Source organism: Benincasa hispida, chromosome 7, assembly GCF_027475165.1.
Source record: "Benincasa hispida cultivar pf3 chromosome 7, pf3_genome.v1.1, whole genome shotgun sequence".
Taxonomy (NCBI): domain Eukaryota; kingdom Viridiplantae; phylum Streptophyta; class Magnoliopsida; order Cucurbitales; family Cucurbitaceae; genus Benincasa; species Benincasa hispida.
In genome coordinates this window covers 58,405,190-58,412,391 of record NC_143484.1, presented here as the reverse complement: position 1 = coordinate 58,412,391, position 7,202 = coordinate 58,405,190, and the positions used below count along the sequence as shown (strand labels likewise).

Sequence of the window (7,202 nt, the reverse complement as noted above, 5' to 3'; positions counted from 1 at the left end):
TCCAGGGCAACACTCTATTAGGTGCAAGTGGGTGTACAAAGTCAAGCATAAATCGGATCGATCTGTTGAACGTTACAAAGCTTGCCTCATTGCGAAAAGATATTGTAACACCCCGAATTTTATTATTAATGTAATTTCGGTAATTAAGGGCATTTTTGAAATTTTTGGACTTTAAGTGTAATTGCGAGAATTTAATTATTAACGTTGAAATTATTCAATTTGGAAATTAATAGCAGGAATTAATTTCAATTTGGGAAGGAAAGAAATTTAATAAAATAAGTAGAATAAGGAAAAGAATAAAATAAAAAGTTTATTTTATTTCTTTTTAAGTTATTATTATTATTATTTTATATATAAAACAAAACCCTTTTCTCCTCCTTCATGCACGCCGAACCCCCCCTCCCTTCGTGAAAACCCTCGTCACCGCCACCCTCACCGCCTCAGCCTTAGCCGTTCAGCGCCGCCCGCCGGTTTGCTCGCGTCTTCAACCGTAAAGGCCTCCAGTTTGCTCGCACTGGATCTCACCAGTCGGTCGACATTACGCCGCTCCCGATTGATGCCTCAGACCCAGCCACGCGTCCATCCAAAACAGTGCGCCGTCACGCCTCCCCATGGTTGTCCGTGCCGGATCTGAAGGTTCAACCGCACCTCTAGCAGCTGCCCGGCGCCACCTAATCCTGTTTGGTTGAGGCCGAGCCGCTCGTCCAAGACCTCCGCTGCTTCTTCGTCCGGCTAGCCGTCGTTTCGATTTTCGCCGCCATTCCATGGTGTTTTTGCCAGAAACTTGGAATCTGAGGTAAGATCTAAAGTTTATGTTTTCTTGAATGCGTTTGGTCACCCATTGAGTTTGGATTTAATTTAGTTATACTGATTATGTTGTAAAGCTTGGATTGAAGTTTCAAGGTGTCAGGAACCGTTGTCTAGTAAGATTAGAGTTTGGCTCTAGGGAATTTTGGAGCATGATTGGTAAGTAATATGAACTTGAAGCTCTTTGGAATGGGTTAATATGCTAGAAATTTGGTTTTAAATTCCTAATTGTGGGTTATGAATAGATTTGTATCTCCGTACTAAACTTAGAACAAATTTTTGGATCAGCACATATTTTTGGTAAGTTGTTTTGTGGAGTTTGAGGTATTTTCGTATTTGAAATTTAGTCCTATATTTCAGACTTAATTTTTTTATTATTGATTCAGGGTGTGATTCAAGAATTTTACTAAGTTAAAGGAGGGTGTAGATTACTTTTTATTAGACTTGTCATCGAGGTAAGTAATCTTACTATTAGAACTACTCACAGGCCAGACACTAGATGTATGCTAGCATGATAGATGAATATTATGACAGAACGATAGCATGATAGATGGATAGTATAGTATAACTGATGTATGAGGATCTGAAAGATTTATTTGTGCACGTAGATGAAGGATCTCTTACCAAAGAGTTCCATGAGTGCGTTCGGATCGCTCCAATTTCAGAATGACCGAAATACATCAAATACGTTCAAACGCACAGTTATGCAAACAAACAGTAATTATCACCATGCTTTGAACAAGAAACAAGGGAGAGTTTCCATACCAGTTGAAGATGGTCTTTAAACTTCGAAACTCAACGCAGTAGAAACCTTTAGCCCATCAACCAACGCCCAACAGCTACGTTGACTACAGCAGCACGAACAACCACAAACTCACGAGCGCAACGGGGACGACACCACCAGAAAAGAGCCCCAGGTATTCTCGGAGTGAAAACCCAAAGCGTGGTCTTTGGTGAATTTGGTAGAGGAAGGAGGAAGAACAGATCGTGTAGGCGATAAGCTAGTGGGAGGGAAAAAGACGCTATCGTATAGCAAGATGTTTATCGTTAGGAAAAACTACACGATCGTGTAGATTTTCTTGAACGATCGTTTAAAAAACAGAAGATGATCGTTTAGAAAATATGACACACTATACGATCGTTTAGGAAAGCTAACCGATCGTTTAGGACTTAGTGTACGATCATTTAGGCGATAGATAGACGATCGTTTATGCGCGAGGTATGCGATCGTTTAGGCGCTGAGCGACTATCGTATAGGCTCTCGATTTATTTAAGCGATCATTTACGTTTTCACACCAACACAACCTTCAATCTTTTTCCGAGCGACCGATGCAAAATGAAACAAATTTCATTTTAATTTATCGGTTACAATAAATGACGCAGTTCCCACTAACGCACGTCTCAAAGTGATTTTGGATTAATTATCATATAATTAATCTATTAAATATTAATAAATATAATCATATTATATTTTTATTCTATAGTTTGATATCACATATATAGTATGGTAATTTTTCCTCTACTTGATATAAATCATATTTATATCTAATTTCCTCCAATTATATCATATATAATTAATCAGTCCAATTATATCATATATAATTAACCAGTCCAATTATATCATATATAATTAACCAGTCCAATTATATCATATATAATTGAACTTCTTCTTGTCAATTTGAACATTTCAAATTAACCCAAACACTGATTCTCAACTTTATCCAAGCTACCCAGGGAACCTAATGAACTTGTGGCTCAAAGCTCCAATGGTCCGTGAATAGCTGACTAAATTCTTTAGCCACGAGATCCACCATCCATTAACTGTCAGGCATTCCACTAAAGACCAACAGCTGAACTCTTCTTGCCACAGATATATTTCTGTGTCCATCGGATATAACCGATCATGAGTACAATGACCCTTCACAGATGCTCGTAAGTACAGTTGGGCCAAATTATCGTTTTGCCCCTTTAGTTACACCTCACTCATTAATTACTACTGATTCCTCTAATGAACAATACAACATAGTTCAACTATGTGTGAACACCTCTCGTGCCAAGAGAAGGTGTGTGCGCCCAATCGTTCAAGCCACAGAATCAACCCTTAAGAGAGCTATTTATCTATTTACCTCTATTTCGGGGAAGAAGTGAATTTCATATTGTGTAGTTGAGTTCTCAACTCCCAAATCAGACGAATCCTCAAAATGGTAGGTTTGAATCAGCAACCTGGCCACTCGTACCCATATAAATCAAAGGATCGCCCTCAATAGCAGGAGTTCCCAACTTACTCAGGATTGAGGTCGTGTTACCTATAGTCATCCTAGTAAAGTGAAGTCTCTGTCATGAACAGTGTTATATAGTCATGAACAGTGTTATATAATGAGACGTTAACACTTCGTGGTTGGGTCTTATACAAACTCTTTGTACAAGACGCCTCTGCTCACATGTCCTCAACATGAATGATCAGGATCAGACCATCTGTGACAAGTCACGACACTTGTGATCGTTCCACAAAGCGGGTCACATCCATAACGTTACCAGGATAAGGTTTCCCTCTTATATCCATATACTACAGACTATTTTGGTTATCACTCAAGATATGATCCACTTGTATGTCACCACATACATGCTTGAGTCACATACAAATAATCAGGGATTTTATGTTTATTGATTTGTGGTAAAGCAAATAAAATAAGCAATTGAGCAAAATACAAGATGTGAAGTAAAATATCATATATTATACAACACAAGCGTTTGTACAAACTGTTTACAAACTATAGGACACGAGACTTTAGGACATCAACCCCAACAGTAGATACTTAAATGTTAGCATGAGATGATATTTGATTCCATGAGGTTGTATTTGATATGAGGATATATGTATGTTGTAGAGCCATGATGTTGAGGTGTATATGTATGTTATAGAACCATGTTGTGATACTTGTGATGTTGAGATTGTGATAATGTCCTCACTGGTTAGTTAGATGCCCACTAGATGTTGTGTTTCCTTCGGGATTCACTAGAGGTTGTGTTTCCTTCGGGATTCTCTAGTGGTGGTGGTTTCCTTCGTGATCCACCAGAGGTTGTGTTTCCTTCGGGATTCACCAGATGTTGTGTGTCCTACACGACTTAGGTTTCCTTCGTGATCCACTAGAGGTTGTGTTTCCTTCGGGATTCACCAGATGTTGTGTGTCCTACAGGACTTACTAGAGGTAGTGGGCATACTTAACTACAGTAGGATAAAAATCAGTTTTTCATGTATGTATGTGTCCTATGAGGACTAGAGAAGTTTATGTGTTTCCACCAGAGGGAGGCATTTTAAGGACACATAGATGTCTAGCCTGACCCCAGTAGTGGGGTTACTTACTGAGTATTTTATACTCATCCTTTCTCATGTTGTTGTTTCGGGTAAAGGTAGAGATGCACCGACGATTGACAAACGGAACTCGTGATCGAACCATTGAGACTAGTTTTATGCTTCTACTCATGATATTTAGATTTTTTTTTTTTCATGTTTTTCAACTTTCAGTTTTGATGTTTGAAACTTACTATTAAGATTTGTTTTCAGGTTTATTAATTATCATTTATGATATATGGGTACCCTATCATCTATTTTTAATATTTGAATTTAATGAATGTCTTTTGAATTTACCTTATTTATCTAGCATTTAATTCACTATAAAAGGGTTTCGTTTTAAGTTCCATGTATGCATGTGTTTAGTCATGGCCTAACTTAAGTCCTAAGGGGTCGGGTCGTTACAGATATACTCAACAAGAAGGCTTTAGATTACATTGAAACCTTCTCTCTTGTGGCTAAATTGGTAACAGTCGAAGTACTTCTTACTCTCGCTGCTTCTTTTAGTTGGCCATTAGTTCAACTTGATGTGAATAATGCCTTTTTGCACGGTGATTTAGTAGAGGAAGTTTACATGGATTTCCCTATTGGTTACAAGCATTGATGATGTTCCAATTAAGGGGAGCGTCTAGTTTGTAAACTATATAAGTCGATAAATGGTTTGAAGCAAGCTTCTCGTCAATGGTTTGACAAATTTTCTAATGCTTTGTTGTTACTTGGTGTTTCTCAATCCAAGTCTGATTATTCTTTATTCACCAGAGGTTTCAGATCTCATTTTCTTATTTTGCTTGTATATGTGGATGACATTATAATTACTAGGGCTTCTCTATGTGATATTACTGAGCTGAAAACTCACCTTGATAAGATCTTTAAGCTTAAAGATTTAGGAGATTTGCGTTTTCTTTTTTGGGCTAGAGTTGGCAAGGTCTTCAAAAGGTATTTCTTTGTCTCAGCGACATCATACTTTATAGTTGCTTGAAGATATTGGTTTTCTATCTGCCAAACCATGTTCTTTGACATTGGATCCTAATCTTAAGCTTAGGTCAGATTAAGGAGAATTGTTGGAAGATCCATCCACATATCGACGGTTAATTGGTCGACTATTATACTTGACTGTATCTAGGCCTGATATTACTTTTATTGTTCACAAGCTAAGTCATTTTGTGCCATAGCCTCGGTATCTACATTTATCTGCAGTTCACTATCTGTTGCGTTATTTAAAAGGCAGTCCTGGTAAAGGCATTTTTCTTAAGGCCGATTCTTTTTTTAGTTTAGGGCTTTTACTGATGTTGATTGGGCATCTTGTCTGGATACCAGAAATTCCACAACTGATTTTTGTGTTTTTCTAGGTGATTCATTGATTGCTTGGAAGGCAAAGAAACAGACTACAGTGTTGAAGCTGAATATCGAGCCTTGGCTATCACCATAAGTGAAATTGTATGGATTCTTCAACTTCTTAAAGATCTCCAAGTTCCTCCTTCGGTTCCTGCTCATATATTTTGTAATAATCAATATGTTGTTCATATTGCATCTAATCTAATTTTTCATGAGCAGACGAAGCATATTGAGATCGATTTTCATTTTGTTTGAGAACGTCTTACTCGTGCTGACATCACGTTTCTTCCTTTTTGTTCTAATGATCAGTTGGTAGACATTTTTACTAAATCATTACCATACTCGTCTTTTACTTTTTTATTAGACAAGATGGGAATTATTGATGTTCATTCTCCATCTTGAAGGGAGTATCAGAATTAGTTTTATGATGGGTTAGTTGATTACTTTATTGTTATTGCCAATTGTATTCCGATTGCCTATTTATTGGGTCAACTCATTAATAAAAATTTAACTCAGGCTTTTAAGTGTTGTTTCTGAGTTTTAATAAGGAAAATTGGATTGAATAGCAAAATTTAGAGATTGGATTTGAAGACAAATGGAGGCAAACCTATTGTCGCTCACGTGATTCAAGTTTTTGGTATTCCGAAAATACTCTCTAATATAGATTTTAAGGATCTAGGTAATTGAAATTTCCTTTAATTTTAAATATTGAAAATTTTATTTTTTTAATTATTTAAAAATTTCATATATATTTCCTTTAGATTTACTTTTTAAATTATCATATCTTTTCTTTTCTTTTTCTCTTTTCAAATCTACTTTCAAATAAATTATCCTACAATCTTTCATCGTGTTGGAAAAAAATTCAATTTAACACCGACCATTAATCCCTTCAAGAATTACCACTAGAATCCATGGTAAATCAGTTGCAAAAAAAAAACCAAATTTCTCTTGCTTCCGGTGTCTGTTGATGTCTTTCTATTGGAGTAAATTCTTGGAGCTGGTAACGTATTTTTAGTAGGAAATCTATCGGCCAATAAAAAAAAATGTGTGGAATTTTAATAATGTTGGTTTCAGAAGCTTTGAGTTCAGTGAGTCTCAGCTTAATGTTAGTAAGATGTTTTATTCTTGTTATTTCAATATGAAGTAGATTATAAGAAGAACACAAATTGAATTATTTGAATTTTGAATTATGCAATTAATAATTTATTTAAGTATATATTGTGGTGAGTGTTTCAAATAACAGGTTTATGACTTTTGTGTGTTGTGCTAATTTCAAGTGTAATCATCTTTTCAAAAAAACAAAATCTAATATTTTAAACTAGAAAGACGAAAAAGTTTCATTTTTAGTGTTAAAATTTCTCATAATCTATTAAATAGATTGGGCATAGCTTTTGATAGTTAATAAGATATAAGTGGTTAGCTTTTCTATTTGAAAAGAGAAAAAAAAAATAGGTGGTAAAGATTTAAATTTTAGATTCATTTGAAATATTGTAATTTTAATTCGATAGGGGTATTTTAGTTTATTAACAATTCTTAATTGATAATACTAAAAACCATTTTGCTATTCTTCTAATTTGAAAACATTTTTTGTTTCTTTTTTTTTTTTTTTTTGCATGAAACTTTTGAATTTTGCTACTTTCCTCTTCAACCCTTATATGTATATATTTGAAAACACCCGTCATCTTAAGATTAGTATCAATTTACATAT

General features: G+C 35.4%; 1 long non-coding RNA gene across 1 annotated transcript; it reads left to right on the top strand.

The window, feature by feature from the left end:
- Positions 1–335: 335 nt before the first annotated feature.
- On the top strand, positions 336–5,824 carry LOC150035290 (uncharacterized). Its single transcript, XR_016530505.1, has 2 exons — positions 336–796; positions 5,509–5,824. It is a non-coding gene; the product is annotated as an uncharacterized LOC150035290 (long non-coding RNA).
- The last annotated feature ends 1,378 nt before the right edge of the window (positions 5,825–7,202 follow it).